Consider the following 15,506-nt stretch of genomic DNA (forward strand, 5'->3'; position numbering starts at 1 on the left):
TGGTGATTTGGACCAGTTGGTTCGTAGCTAAGGAAAACAGCGCCGGAACAACATAAGGACCGATGCAAGAGGAACAAGACAAGGTGCTCCCTTAACTGAAGTTTATTACAAAATACACGCATATGTATCCATCAAGAAACTCCAAGTCACTGCGTATTGCGACACATCCCGCATTTTAGATACACGTATTCATTCGTAGACGAGGCTAAGGACATGTCACTTGGGCATGTTTTTGCCACTATAATCATAATCTTGAGTGCGTTACGAATTTCATTTGACACCTAATCCTTATAACACGCCAGAATCTTGGTTGTCATTGGAGGCAGGAGTGCACGTGCACCTGGAACAACGAACGACAAGGTGTTCTGCCGGTGCTGATTTGTGGAAGTTGCATGGTTACTTACGTAGTCGCTTCCATATCTGCCCGTCTCACCTATTGGGAAAGAGATCCAAGCGTAGCGCCCTTAGTGGCTAAATTGAGGACGAATTGGGAACAACAACAACATAGATTATTTGGTTATGTTTTCACACAGAGCTCGGCCCACGTAGCCGATTGCAGCGTCAGCGTTTGGCTGGGGCTCGTGTTCAATCATGAAGCTCAACGCGGAAGCAGCACTCATTGATTTTTTTACTTCATCCGTTTTGACTGAACGCGGGGAAACATCTTGGCCACGAGTCGTGCCCCATCTTTGCCCCACGCTTAATCCATCAAGATGAAGTGAAGAACCCGTGCACGTGCCTTTTGTTGGTAATCACTGGGTGCCTTCATGTGCGTTTCGCTGAGGGTGATGACACCTGACCATTGATTGATTTATTGAGAAGACGTTTATTGACCCTTCCGTTAAAAAACAAGGCTCAGTAGTTCGCAATTTCAGAAAATGTTGACTAGGCGGGACATTGGCACTTTACATTTTGTGGTACAGCAGTTCGGTCTCACTCAGAGCAACACTTCCTTTGATTACCTTACTCTCAAAGCTCTGACTGACTGACAGACTGACTGGTCTCGCTAAGATATCCTCGCAGGCTGGACAGGGACGCGACACGCTTGTTCTTGCACCCTCGGGGCGGCATCAGGCCTCGAAGCACAGGAGGCGCGTAATTCCTGCAGTAGCCCTGGAACAGCCTTCTGTTTCTCGCCGCTGTCTCTGAGTTAGCAGGCTGTAATCGTGGTCTTCTACAGCCGCAGGCCCGGTGAAGGTAGCTCTCCTCTCGCGGGCCGTCCTGGCTGCGCGGGCCGTCCATCGCTGAATGCGGGAGGGCGCGATGCCTGCTTAAATTGAGCCCTGAGTTTTCGCACATTTATCACCTCGTGCCTTCGGAAGACCTCCGAAGGAATGCTCGCTTTGGGGGGCTCTCCTCTGTCTTCGAGTTTTATTCTGACGCTTTTGTTTCTTGTTTTGTTCCTGAGTGCGAGCAAGTGCATCTCCCGGCATGGGCTCTTGGCATTCACAGTGCTACTACGGCATTTTGTAGCCGGCTCTTTCTTTGTATTTTTTTTTCGATCGTGCGTGATAGTGGCATCGTGTACTGCAAAGAATGTCATCACCCTGATTAAAGCGCCCATGAAGGCACCTTAGGTAAACGTAGAACTCAGTGCAAAACAAGCTGGACATAGCGCCTCCTACAGTTCGACCTCCACGCAATTAATGAAGTACCGCGTAACATGGGAATTGAATAAACAACCCATGTTACGCAATTTGTTAACTTATTCCGGTGTTCATTGCCACACCTAAAACACCTGCCTTCTGTGACACCAAGATTTTGCGCGTCATAATAATGAACTGTCAAGAACATTCATGAGGTGTTTGAGATTAGGACCGAAGGAAAGAAGCCTGCATAAGTGACATGTCCTTACTTAGCCTTATCAACAAATTAATACAAAAAAAAAATCTGAAATGCTTGCTGTGCCGCAACACGCAATGACATTTCGTTTCTTGATGGTCTTTGCGCTTTCAAATAAACTTCAGTTGAGAGGGCGTTTTGTCTTTTCCCTTTTGCGTTGGTCCCCGAGTTATTTCGGCGCTGTTATTCTTAGTTTATAACGTCGTCGAAATTGTATCAAACGCATGGCGAAAAAAGAAATGCGCGTAAAACAACTCGGTCATATATTCGCAGATCAGCATTGTAGCAAGGCTAGCTGGTAGATTGCGCCAGCGTGCCAGCGTATCATTCCATCGTAAGATAAGTCACAAGCGGGTGCACAACACCCTCGGTTTCACGCAAACCTAAAATTTGCGTGAAACCTTTGTAGTTTTAGAAAATGCCACTTGATACTTACGTTCTGCACGCCAATCCTTTCTTCTGTGGGATCTTCAACATTGATATTTTGTTCTCCGACCACAACGGCATATTGTTCCGGTATTCCGCCTAGCCTAAAGGAAAGAATGCACAGCCTACTTAAAGATTCAACTAAAATGTGAGTCTTCTATCGAGCACAACATGTATCGTGCTGGAACAGAATACTCCTACACCTAATACCGCGAGGAAGTATACCGAAATTCGTCTTTGGCTCATCGGAACGCGAGGGGGAGCACGCCGATCAAAGTATACCTCAGAGGACACGCAGGGAACGCGCGATGAGACGGAGCGGCGCGTTAAAGGTAGGGCGGGGGGGGGGGGGGGGGGGGGGGGGGTGGAACAAACACGCGAGGTGCGCGAGGAGGAGGAGGTACTTGCACGCGTGTACATAAAGCCATTACAATTGCAGGTATTCCGAAAGAAGAACCGCGTTCTTGCGTATTATCGGTGTTTGTTACTCAACTCGCACTAGGCTATTGTCACGTGACCGCTTAAGAAACACAGGGCGTGCGTTATTATGCTCACTTTCTTTGCTTCGTGGTTTGTCCTTGACCACTTTTTTTTTGTTCGGCCCATATGCAGCCATCTGATCGGCTGCCGTGGGATAATTAGATGTACAAGACCCGCCCCGCCCCGCAGCTCGCGGTGACGTCTTTATCTTTATTAATTTTTTTTTATTTCATCGATCAAATTCTTCGCATTGTCAGAGTGTCCACTATGTGATAAGTTTGGTTTAAAATTGCGATGACTCCAAGCGGAAAATCGGTATTTTTACAAAGAGTATGTAACTAGTAGCTTGCAAGCGACGATAAGGTAGTCAAGATTAGACAGCTCATGACGTCATGGCGAGGCCAAGTGTGGTCGTGACTTCACGAAATGGAAACCATAATAGGGTGCCACCCAAACATCTTGGTGATAATAAAAATAACGGTAAAACGCCACTGAAAGCCACCATCAAAAACTGAACACAACAAGTTTGAAATGCCCATTTACCAAATAGTGAACGGTGCTTCTTTTAAAACTTGACGTCACGTGACCCATATATCACTTCACCTTCTTCCCTATATTTGGCAGAAAAATCTATGTCACTTGTCCTGGCCTCATGTGATCTATACGCCAATTTAGTTTTCTGTTGAATTTAGCGGGTGGACTGACGTCAGGTGATTTTCAGACGAAGTCAGTTTCCCCGCTCAATTTAGAGGGGCACTTCCTAGCCAATATACGTTCTTTACTCCCCGATACGACGGTTAATATTTTCTAAACAAATATAGACGATAGCTCCTAAAGTGCGGTATTCCATAGTACTCTTGAGATAAAGGCCTCTGTCAATTTTTCACTTTTAAGCCCGAGCCCAGCCGATGCCACGAGCCGAAGGAGAAAATCTAGCAGCGCCAAAGGTGCGTCGTCACGGCGCTTGTCATCGATGCGTTATCTGTCGTCGGCCACGCCAACCACGTCAATAAAGCAGCGCAGGGTCACCACTCAATCACTGCGCATGACCTGTTTACCCAGTGCTTGTAAACGCACTATGACGAATGACGACGAGGATCATGACGATGATCGTTTGCGCTGCTCGACTGATTCCATTGAATCGTCGAGTGAGGTCGGATTTAAATTTTAAAGTCAAGCAGAAGGTTACCTGGCCCAAATCTTGTGATTGAAAGTCTTGGATCCACGGGAATATGCCAAAAAGACGGGAGGGCTAGAATCCGTCCTCTTTTAACATGAAACGTTCCTTAACTAGGTGATCGGTATTGCGTGAAGCCCTAAAGTGAAGCCTGGATAAAAGCGTGACCGCGAGGCTCGACACTGATTGGTTGCCGGGTGGGAGAGGAGGAATGAGGTGCCCCACTCCGATCGGTTAACGGGGAGGTCATGTGACCAGGGGCGGAATGATAAGAAGAAGTAGTCGAGGACGCGAGGAAAGAGAGGAGTGAGCGAGAAGGTTATGGAAAGTCACCAGGTTTTTCATTTCAAGTGTACACGTGTCAGAAGTAAAATTATTTGATGGAGATGGCTCTGAACGCAGGTGACTGGCTGAGTGCGCTGAATGTGCAGATAAATGAACTTCGCTAAACGCTTGTGATGCCAGTACGTTTCCCGTATGCAACACAATACCCTAGCAATTATTTGACACTGGCTGGTCAGACATGAGGACTATCCCAGTAGCGCACGAAACATGTTCTTGTAAAAGCTCAAGAGGCCTCTCGGCGACCCCACATTGCAACGCGCGGCGAGGATAATTGGGGGGCCGTTCCGATGCGATGAATGGCTTGGACCTACTTTTCCCACTCCGTACATCCCGAGAAGAGCTCTCTGGCCGCCGCCATTCTGCGACTCGCCAAAACTTTCTGCCACCCGCCTGAGGTGTGGAAACCCGATCAGCATGACTCCCCACCTGCATTGTGCATTCGGAGTTTGCCGGCTTGCCTTGAAAGTTTTTACTTTATTTGCCTCTTCAGGACGCTTGCGTTTTTTGTGTTATCTTCCACTGTGAGAACCAGGGAATACCTAGGGTGCCTCCAAGCGCACATGAAGGCTCCCTAGGAATACCAGGGCTCGTAGCCTGCTCGACCTTTGCAGGAAACGAACGAAGAAAGCGAACGTCAAGCAGGCCGCGACGCTGGCCGTTCGACGTTCTTCGAGGATTATTTCCGTTGAGATAATCTCCGAAAAGCCTTCCCGGCTATGTTCCCGGTCTTGGCGAGAAGTAGCTGATAGGGTCGGGGGTATGGGGACTGCATAGACACGTTCGTTCATTTGCTTTAGTGCTGTGTAAAAAAGCATCTCTTCAAAACGTACCCCAAGACAAGCCGGATTCCGTCCGATCGTCGTGATGTGACTATCGTCGACAGAGTATATTGGATATGCTGTGTTATTTGAGACCTTTCTCAAATCCTGTTCGGATAACGCGGCACCGTGGGGTACGTACAATATATGCTGTTAGATTGATGAGACTCGTTGAATTCCATGTCATGAGCGGGGAATACCCATGAAGTTCGGCTATGTTCTGGTGTGGTCAAATGTTTTAGGCAGTCAAGACCTTTGTAGATTGACAAGGCTGGGTGTATGGTGCCGTTAAAAAGATCAACATAAAATGAAACAAACATTTCAGTTGCATTTGTTCTGTCGCGCACGGACTCGCCACAAATAGCTTTAATTTGTTTGTTTTTGTTCACAAAAATAGTACAATGCTTCCTTAAAAACTCCGAGAAATTCTCTTCGCCATAGAACACAGAACAAAAAAATAAAACGAGGCAATTTTGCCACCACCAGCGTCCGGAATTGCGCCTACGCAGGCTGCCACAGCCTGCTGACGTGAAAACGCACAGCCCAACGCAGTCATCCAACACTGACGTACTCTCAAAACCAGAGACGCGCGCTGTAATTCGCTTTGTTCGAGACTGCCGCTAGAAAGTCTCGAACAAACCAACTTTGCGGCTCGTCAACCGCAAAGTTGAGGCCAATATTTACCGGATGCGGCAATTGTACTTCCGCAACAGTGACGCCGCGCTTTTGTCGCCCCAATCGTCGGGTTTCGCAAACGCACGGTTCCAACTTTGTGTTTGGCGAACGGAGATCCCTTGGAATATGGTAAGCGATCCCTTCTACCTTCCCACTGTGAGCGCAGAACACAAAGAAGCAGAACGGACACGCAGCTATGCCTATACGCACCTTGCGTCGCTTCTTCCTTCACTTTCTGTCTAAATTCGCGCAAACTCTAAACCAACTTAAACCGCATTAAACAAAACAATGCATGGTTACTCTTTTATGAGCCATGCATCGAATGGCTATAATGCGTCCAGAAGAAGCTGCATATTTTTTGAATGATTTATGGGTTACCCAGCCAATAGCACCTAGAAGACGAGGTCGGTGCATGACGCCATTGTCTGTGGATCCCCGACCCGCTCTCTAACGGCAGACGCGTTCGCCTTGGCGCCGCTGCGTGCAGCGTTGCGCTTGTTGCGAGACGCTTCAAGGCGCTCTGGAGGCAACGCTCAGGCAAGCTATGAGGAGCGCAAGTTTGTCTGCTTCTATAGCAGGGGTTGCTGTGACGTCAGAACGCCGAGCTCTGATTGGTTCCGATAGGAAGGATAGTGGGGGGATCTGAAGGCAGGTAGCATTTTGAGGTCTATACCTACTATCCCGCCATCACAGCCAATCATAGCTGGGTGTTCTGACGTCAGCGCAACCCCTGCGCAAGAAGCAGACCAACCAGCGCTCCGCACAACAATGAACCTACGCACTCTTGAATATGATATGTTTCGACGGAAAAATGAAAGCCGTTTACAACTCCCTGTAACGCCGAATTAGAGCGCAGCTCTTGAGGAGGAGGAGGGAAGGGTACTGGAGGGGTGGGTCAAGTGACCTCGGGTGGCGGGGGGATCACCCTTGTGGGAGTCACGTGACCTTGGGGTGTCACGTGACGTCGGGGGGTCACGTGACGTCATTGATGACGCCATCAGTGACGATGCCGATGTGGATACCGATGACGTCATCAGTGACGTCACTGATGACGTCATCAGTGATGATGACTATGACGATGCGGGTGCCGGTGACGTCATCAGTGACGTCAGTGATGATGACGATGACGATGCGGGTGCCGGTGACGTCATCAGTGACGTCAGTGATGATGACGATGCGGATGCCGGAGACGTCATCAATGACGTCACTCATTGTGTCATCAGTGATGATGACGATGACGATGCGGATGCCGGTGGCGTCATTAGTTACGTTATGGATGACGTCATCAGTGGCGATGACGTCAACGGGTGGGTCACGTAACCTCGGGGGGTATTCCCAGGTCACGTGACCTGGGTGACCATCGTGACCCTCGTGAGGGTAACCCTAGCAACCCTTGTGAGGGACTCTTATGACCCTCGTGAGGGTAACTCTCGTGACCCTCGTGAGGGTAACTCTCATAACCCTCGTGAGGGTAACTCTCATAACCCTCGCGACCCTCGTGAGGGTAACCCTTTTGAGGGTAACTAACCTTCGTAACCCTCGTGAGGGTTACGAGGGTAGCCCTCGTGAGGGTATTACCCTCGTGAGAGTAACCCCAATAACCCTCGTAACCCTCACGAGGGTTACGAGGGTTACTCGCGGTTACGCCGACGGCGACAGCGACGGCGACGCCGCTCAAGCTGGGAATGGGTGCCTAAGAGCCGCGCTCCAAAAATAAATCCCGTCTCCCCGCGGTGTTCAGCGAATGAAGTACGGCGACAGCCGACGAGTTGCGCGCTGTGCATGATTCAAACTCTGCCTCAAATAAACCCTTTTCAAAAGTCCGCGCCATCGCCGTCTGCCATTGCTCGATCACGTTCCCCGAGCATATATTGGACACGAGTGTTGCGTCAGCTTTGGGCGAGGACTCGAGATACAATCACATGCTTCGCCCAAGAACTGGCTATCATCAATGTTGTTGGATGGACTTTTGAAAGGGGTCTATTCTGCTTCGCGCCGACTACGCGCAATCGCGCTGCACGCAGGAAGTTTCCCGATACATTTTGAGAACATACGTTTTCTCGCGGCACGTAACAGCATCACACGACTTCACACGGTGACGTCCGGGACGTGGTCATATGACGTCATGTCAAGTGACACCATGCATGACTTTGCCCGACACTGCCAAGTCACGTGCCACGACGACCCAACTTAAAAAATCAAAGGACACCCGTAGGTCCAATGCGAAACCTCGCCTACAAGGACTATATCACTGTTATAAAAAAAAAAAAAGAATTGTCAATATGAAAGTTTTAGAATAGGGTGCCATAAAACTTAGGGCGTCACGCTGAGCTTGCGCAAAAATCATTATGAACGCGCAGTGCAATGTGCCAAGCTGTTCGGCGGACCGTAAGCGTTGGAGTCCCCTGTACGAAAAACTTTCGATTACGACTATTATCGATTAAAGACATGGGGGTCAGCCCTCGTGGGCTCGCACGTACACGCAGTGTGCCGCTGTCATGACGTGCTGTGCGTTAATGATGGATCCGCCGCAATAGTGGCCCTTGTCGTAGTTGGCGGTGACGTTGAGGAGTCGAAGAGAGATCTGCCAGGGAAACTCGAGGGGCGCTGCCATCTCTCCGCCCACGATCTGGGAAGCTTTGCCTTGGGCCCCACCACGGACGCCGCATTCTGCGCCTACGCGTAAGAGTGGGCCACACATTAGTTCGACAGCCGCAGTACACTGCTCACGCACCGTAAAAAAAAAAGGCACGGTGTTAGCTTTAGACGCGATGAATGAAATTATGTGCAGACACGCGTCACGCTTGATCGAAGCATGTTTGCTTCATGCACATGCGTGCGTCATGCACGTGCGTGCACTAGAATAATATTTTTCTTTTTTGAAGCTTCTGGGTATCACGAATTGTTAATAATAGAGATGTGGAGGTTTTTCCGTCTTATGCTTAGCTGTTGTCGTTGTTGGGTGTTTTTTTTTTTTTTTGTTGTACTAACTTCTATGATATATATATATATGTGTGTGTGTGTGTGTGTGTGTTTGAAATAATATTAATAATAATAATCAATCAATGAATCAATGAATCAGTGTTTGTGTCCTGTGTCCAGGAACAACCTCTGGGGTCTTAGTGCTTACAGGCTTGTAAGTAAAAAAAAAAAAAAAAAAAGAACACCAGGGAAGTGGTGGAACGCAGTCCATCAGTCTGACACAGGACAGTCAAAAATGAGAAGGCAGTTCAAGCACTCGGGACAAGCAGAAGAACAACTACTTAGAAGCTACACCAAAGCTTGCATATTCTAAACAAAGGCAACTGCATGATATCGTAACGACGCACACGTATTCATCAACCTTTTCAAGCATTTACTGCTTCCACTCAGAAATATCAAAAGTTCTGCACCACGAACCAAACATATCGAGTGTATCAGAGTGCATGATGTAGAACGCAGCCGATCTAAGAATAGGGCTCATTCGATTAAAATGCCGAGAGGTATAAAACGATGATTGATGCCTTTTAGGCACACATGCATCTCTAAGGCTCACTTCTAACACGAGGCTGGGAGAGTTAATAATACCGCGAAGAACTTTAAATAGAAACGACATATCGGCCTTAGCCCGACGCTGATGCAGGCTCAGCAAGTTCACATGCTAGGAATGATTTTTATAATTGAAGCGATGTGCACCACTCTTATCGCTCATTCACACTGGAAGCGGATCCGCGTTCGCAAAGTGGTTGCGAACGCGGTTGTATAAAGATCCAGTACAATTACAAGCGCACTCGATGACATCAAGTGCGCCTGCAATTGTACTGGATCTTTTTACAACCGCGTTCGCAACCGCTTTGCGAACGCGGATCCGCTTCCAGTGTGAATGAGCGGTTCAGGCCGGTTCTCACATGCAGCGCTGCTCACGTGTCGTCAGCTAGTTATCGTCTGCCATGAGCAACAGTTTTGACGGCGCGATACAATGCTGGTGAACGCTGCCGTCAGCACGCGCATAGCGCGAGGTCAGCGCTATGCTTGTGACGCTCGGTTGCGTGTGTGAACAGGCTTTTAACGTAGCAATGTTTAAAGATAGAAATAAACGTATTTCGAACTATGTCGAGTGCCAAGAAATTAGTTTTAGAAATGCTGGTCCACACAACGTAGGCGTACGCAAGTTTCGATCTCTCTAACAAACGGTACAATGTCAGAAACGTACACGAATTTTTAAATTGCTTTGGTATGCGACATGCGGAAAGACAAGTCAACTCTTGCTATGTGATCAACGAAACTCAAGCTTGAGTCAAACGTAAGCCCCAGGTCCTTCATTTATGACACACGCGGTAACAACTCACTGCAGATGCTATAAGCGAAAATGTTAATCAATGTCTTCCGTCAAAACGTCATAACTTTGGTTTTCTATTGGTTAAGACAAATATCATTAACCGAGCACCAGTTGTGAAAGGAACATGCATCCTCTTGAAGCTTTGGAGTAGTCATTAATGCTAATTCCTTGTTTCTAGAGTTTTATGCCATCTGCATACTGCAAAAGTGAAGATTCAGAAAAAAGCAGAGGAATCTACGTTTACGAAAATAGAGAACAGGAGGGGATCTGGAACAGATCCTTTAAGAACGCCAGAGGCAGCCCTGTAGAACGAAGAGGCTTGATTGGTAATATAGTGTTTAGTCCAGTCAAAAACGGAGTCACACACTCCATAGTCAGAAATATTCGCTAAGAGAATAGTGTGGTTAACAACGTCGAAGGCCTTGCTCAAGTCGAAATAGATAACATCCAGCTGACCTTCATTACAAATGACCCGAGAAGCGGTGGATTTAAAAGTGGCGAGATTTTTAGCAGTTCACCTGCCAGACATAAAGCCGTGATGATTAGGGATGGCTATGTTAGGAACCTTAATTTTTTTGTGCATAACTATTTCAAAGTTCTTGGAAAACAAAGAAGAGATATAGGTTTATAGTTAAGGACATCAGCCCTATTTCCTGTCTTTAATATTAGAACGACAATGGCTATTTTCCACGTTTCTGGAAATATCCCTGGCCTCAAGGAGTTATTAGATATAGCGCAGAAAATAGGATTGAATATTTCATGATAAGATTTAAGTACTGCTGAGGGTATTGTGTTATTTCCCGCAAAAATATGGCTCTAAGTTTCTTAATACATAACCCAACAAATTCTTCATCGAGATGAATGTTAATGAGTTGGTCGAAGAACCAAGCCAAGTGAGGCAATGTAGGAGACGCGTAGTAAGAACCGTTTTTATGGACTGAACTAAAGTGGGCTGCAAACAACTTAGGTACACTTGCCGCATCACCTCCATAAAAATTCAGAGCTATCTCTGATTTTAAGTGCTATCCTAGTTGATATCTAGCGTACCTCCAGAATTTCTTCGGATCTTTCACGAGATCTGATTCTACAGACTCGCTATAAAGTTTTCAATACGAATAATTAAATGCTTGCATTGTTTTCTCCAGCTCTTGAATTCTGCTTCCCACTTTGGGGGATGGTTTTCGCAAATTTTCTGTGCAAGAAGCTTTTTCTGATTAAGGGAGTTTTTAGTTCTGATAAAAAATAGTTAGGAAAGCGAAAATTCGGTGACTTCTTTAACGTAATGTATATGTCGGTAGCCCCCAGGACAATTCACGTGAGCCGAGCGACTTGCTCATTTACATCGATGGGCTCCAAATAGTTGACATCCGTAAAATAATGATACATTATTTGACGGATCTTACGATAAAATAATGCTACAGTCGTAGAAGATGACAAAGTGGTCTAGCTTTGTGTGCTTGAGGGTCTCTTGTATGGCAAGCCAGACGGCAGCAAGCTCAGAACAGACGGTGTTCAAGCAGATGTCCAACGACCTTTTGTGTGAACTTTGAGTTCAGAAATGCAGTAAGCAGCTGATGCGGAATTTCCATGTGTACTACCATATGTATATATGTGCGTTATTCCCGAGTAATTTGTAGTCATCAACCCTTCAGTAATAAGCCGTACTACGCAATCTTACGCAATCTGCGATCCTACCTTGCCGAAGCCGGTCAGCAATACTTGGCAGGATTTGCTGATGTTCCTGGTCACACTGAGGCGTGGGTGTCTTGGAAACGTTAGAGGGATAGCCGATGGTTTATCGAAATGCTGCACCCATCCTTCCGAAATAGGAATTACACATCGCTATGGTGCCTTTTATAGATTGGATTGTATTATGTGCACTGTGGAGCTTCGTAAAATGTCGAAGCACTCGTTCTTGTGCTTGATGCCATAGTAGGGAGTCGCCGACTTCTACGAGCGTGGGCACATTTTGTGATGAGTAGGGCAGGCCGAGGCAGAAGCTTAGCGCCATTCGCTGGAAAGTTTCAAAAGCTGTCCATTGTGGTCTTGCTATGTCGAGTAGGGGACATGCGTAGAGCACTCTGCTTACTATGAGACCCCGATAGAACGTCAACAATGATGACTGGAACGGATCCCAGTTTGAATTCGCAATGAGGTGAAGAGCGACACATAGTTTACGAGACTCCCTCATGACGTGCTTAACAGCAGGGTGCCAGTTTACTTTGTCCTTTATAATGACGCCAAGGTATTTCATTTGTGTCCGCCTTCAAATCCGTTCTCCTTCCACGCGTAGTCTTGAGAATTCGGAACCTAATCGCCCTCGTTGTCTGTAGGTGTGTGCGGAGGTCTTAGGCAGTTGGCAATGTGAGGCCAGCGTGATAGAGAAATACTGAGGGGGTGTTGAGAGCCTGTCGGAGTTGTGCTTCAACTGTTGTTGAGAAGAGCGTTGGGCCAGCACACTGCAGTACGACGTCGTGGGCGTATATTGCGCATTTGACTGGAAAGGTATTTCCCTTTGGTAAATCAGTGTAGAGTGCTGCCGTGACAATATCAAAAAGTAGCGGGAAGAGCACACTTCGCCGTGGCACTCCTTGTGTGCACTAGCATGGCGTACTCAAATGCCTGACCAGTCTAACTTGAAGCATTTGTTTGTTTAGAAAAGATCGTGCAAACGCCTGGGCCAGAGCCATACCCCTATTATTTGCAATCTCTCTATTATGATGTCGTGAGGAAAAGCGTCAAAAGCACGATCTTTGTCCAAGGACACGGCATGTATAACATGTTTCTGTGTTTTGGGCTCTTCAAAAGACAGGCAATATCTCGGATGGCATCTGCTGTGGATCAACCTTTTCGGAATCCCGAAAGTTCGTGTGGGAACGCGTTTGTACGTTCAAGTTGCCAAGTGAGACGGCGGTGGATTATCTTTCCCATTAGCTTGAAGTGCTGGACGTCAGCGATATTTGGCTATATGAGGACATTACGCTCGAGCGTTTTCCTGTTTTCTTGACAGTTATCACGGTCGATTACAACCAGGCATCGAGTAGTAATCATCTTTGCCAAATGTTGTTAAAGTAGGCTAGTAGTTTGGGTTCGTCTTCTTAGTCGATGCTTTTTAGAGCTTGATTAGCTATACCGTAAGGTCCTGGGCCACCGCGTCGACGACAGCATGACAAGGCGTAATTTAATTCTGATATAGTGAAATCGTCATCACCTGACACATTCTGGAAATGTCGAACGGCAGTCCTGTTTCCAGGAAAAACTGCCTTTGGTAAGTTGATGTGAGCGATGAATTCATCTGCAAGCCGTTCTCTGAGGGCTGCGAGTAAGCTTTTGTTTTTGATGGCGATTGCTGCGAAGTGGTATTTAGTTGGGACTGCAGTGAGTGGGCCTTTCACTGTCGTCCAGGGAAGGCAGGTTTTAGCGTCAGTGTTTAACAGAGGAAATTATTCCTCTGTTGCCACTGCTGACGGCCCAGTTGTACGGCATATTGCCGCACGTCAAGTAGACAGTATTTGCAAAGCTTGGCCTCAATTCGTCGTGACGTTGTTCAGTTTTGCGGTTGGTTAGAACGCCCAGCTATTCTTTGAGCTCCTCGGGATGCGGCGCGAAGGTTCAAATATGTGAAGTCTGCGACTGGTTTCGCTGTTGGGAGTGTTATTTGTTTAGTGGCGTCTTTGAAGCCTGTGGCTACGGCCTCCTCAATTGCTGGGAGATTTCGACTTGTTAATATTGTGCTCAGAGTTACTCAGTAAACATCCCAGCTGGCAATCTTCTGCATTCTGATCGTCCGTGGGATGGCCGTAATGAGGAGGAGAAGACGAACACGTGGTCACTTTCCCATGTGTCGGGTTCTAGATTCGAAACCATACGTATTTCAGGTGACACGAAGGAAGGTTGAGAACACAGTCTGTTTTAAGGAGAGGACGAATGAAGGGCTGGCGAGTCGTTGCTAGATCTTTCGTTACATCAATTCTGTCAATTCCCAAAACAGGGTGGTTCGCATCAAAGTCACCGCACCATATAATTGGCCTAGGATAGCGCTTTCTGAACTTTCTCATTTCATTGTGCTCCCAGGGTTGGTGAAGACGTATGTAGCTTGAGAAAACGGTAATATCATCTTTGCCCATTCTTATTATTAGGGCTGTATGTTCATCATAAAAAGTGTTCGAGTCGCTGTACGAGTATAGATACCCTAGATTTTCCTTCGAGGTGCGGTGTTTTACTGTGATATTGGACGTATGGGTATATTCGATGAGGCCCTGATTGCACATGCGTTTCTTGAAGAGCAAGAACATTTGGTTGAAGCTCCCGGAGGTGGCGACGAAGTTCAGCGAGCTGAGGTCGAAGAGTATTAACATTCCACTGGATGATCAAGGGAAGCATCTTGATACGACCTCGCGCAGTCCGGTGAGCACACAGGGGATCCTGAAGCGTTCCTCTCAGGCATCGCTGTGTTGAGACGTTTTTATGATTACAACGATAGACGGCTCAAGGAGCATCATTCCTCGTGAAATTGTCTTCAACGTGCTTGGTGGCATTTGTACAGTCGCGCTCCGCAGTGCAGAGAAGATGAAGCAAATCATGCTATCACCGAATGTAGCTGATTCCTGCGTTGTCTCCTCAGGCACGCGCCGTCCAGAAAGTACATTACTGTATGCAAGGTTTCCCTTTTTGTCTAGTCTGGGTCATTTGCTGCTGGTCATTCTTCGCATCTGACTTTCCTGATTTTTCTTTGTCAGTGGATGCAGAACCCTCAGAAGGGATATGCATTAACCTCGATGTGGCTCTTTTTTGCGATTCTTTTTTTTTTGTGTGTGTTTTTTTTCCTCCTGCTTGCACATGGGAATGAACTGCGTGGGTTGTTTCTTTATGGAGCGCAGAATATTCATATTGTGCTGCAGCCAGTTAACATTGGCTCTCAACGAGTTTTGATCCGTGAACAAAATATTTTGTTCTTGAAAGCGCTGCCAGGCGCCCCTTGCAATTCGCATAAGAAGCAGGATGGTCACCGAGGCAGTTTGCACATTGGGTAGGAAGTGTGCCATGGCATTCTTTGTTCGAGTGTGGTTCCCCACACCTCTTGCATTTTGTTTTTCCTATGTAGTACTTTGCAACATGGCCGAGGGTCTGGCAGTTGAAACACCTTGGAGGTGCCTCAATGCACTTGGTTACCTCGTGCCGTGTGAAGCCGAGGTTGATCTTGTCCGGTCGCTCGGTGTTTGGGCGGAATGTTAGTATTGCCCGGTCGGTTGGTTGTGCAGGATTTCTTGCATTTTCGCGTCGCTGGTAGAGCCGACGAGCGACTATCACAGCGGTTGGTACCAGGAATTTGTTAATACCACTTTGGTACGTCCGAAGTTTTGCAGGAACGCTTTGGGTACTGTTGCTTATACTGGGATCCCACATAAGGAGTGCACTTTGAGAA

This window comes from Ixodes scapularis, unplaced genomic scaffold, assembly GCF_016920785.2.
Source record: "Ixodes scapularis isolate PalLabHiFi unplaced genomic scaffold, ASM1692078v2 ptg001354l_1__unscaffolded, whole genome shotgun sequence".
NCBI classification, from domain to species: Eukaryota; Metazoa; Arthropoda; class Arachnida; order Ixodida; family Ixodidae; genus Ixodes; species Ixodes scapularis.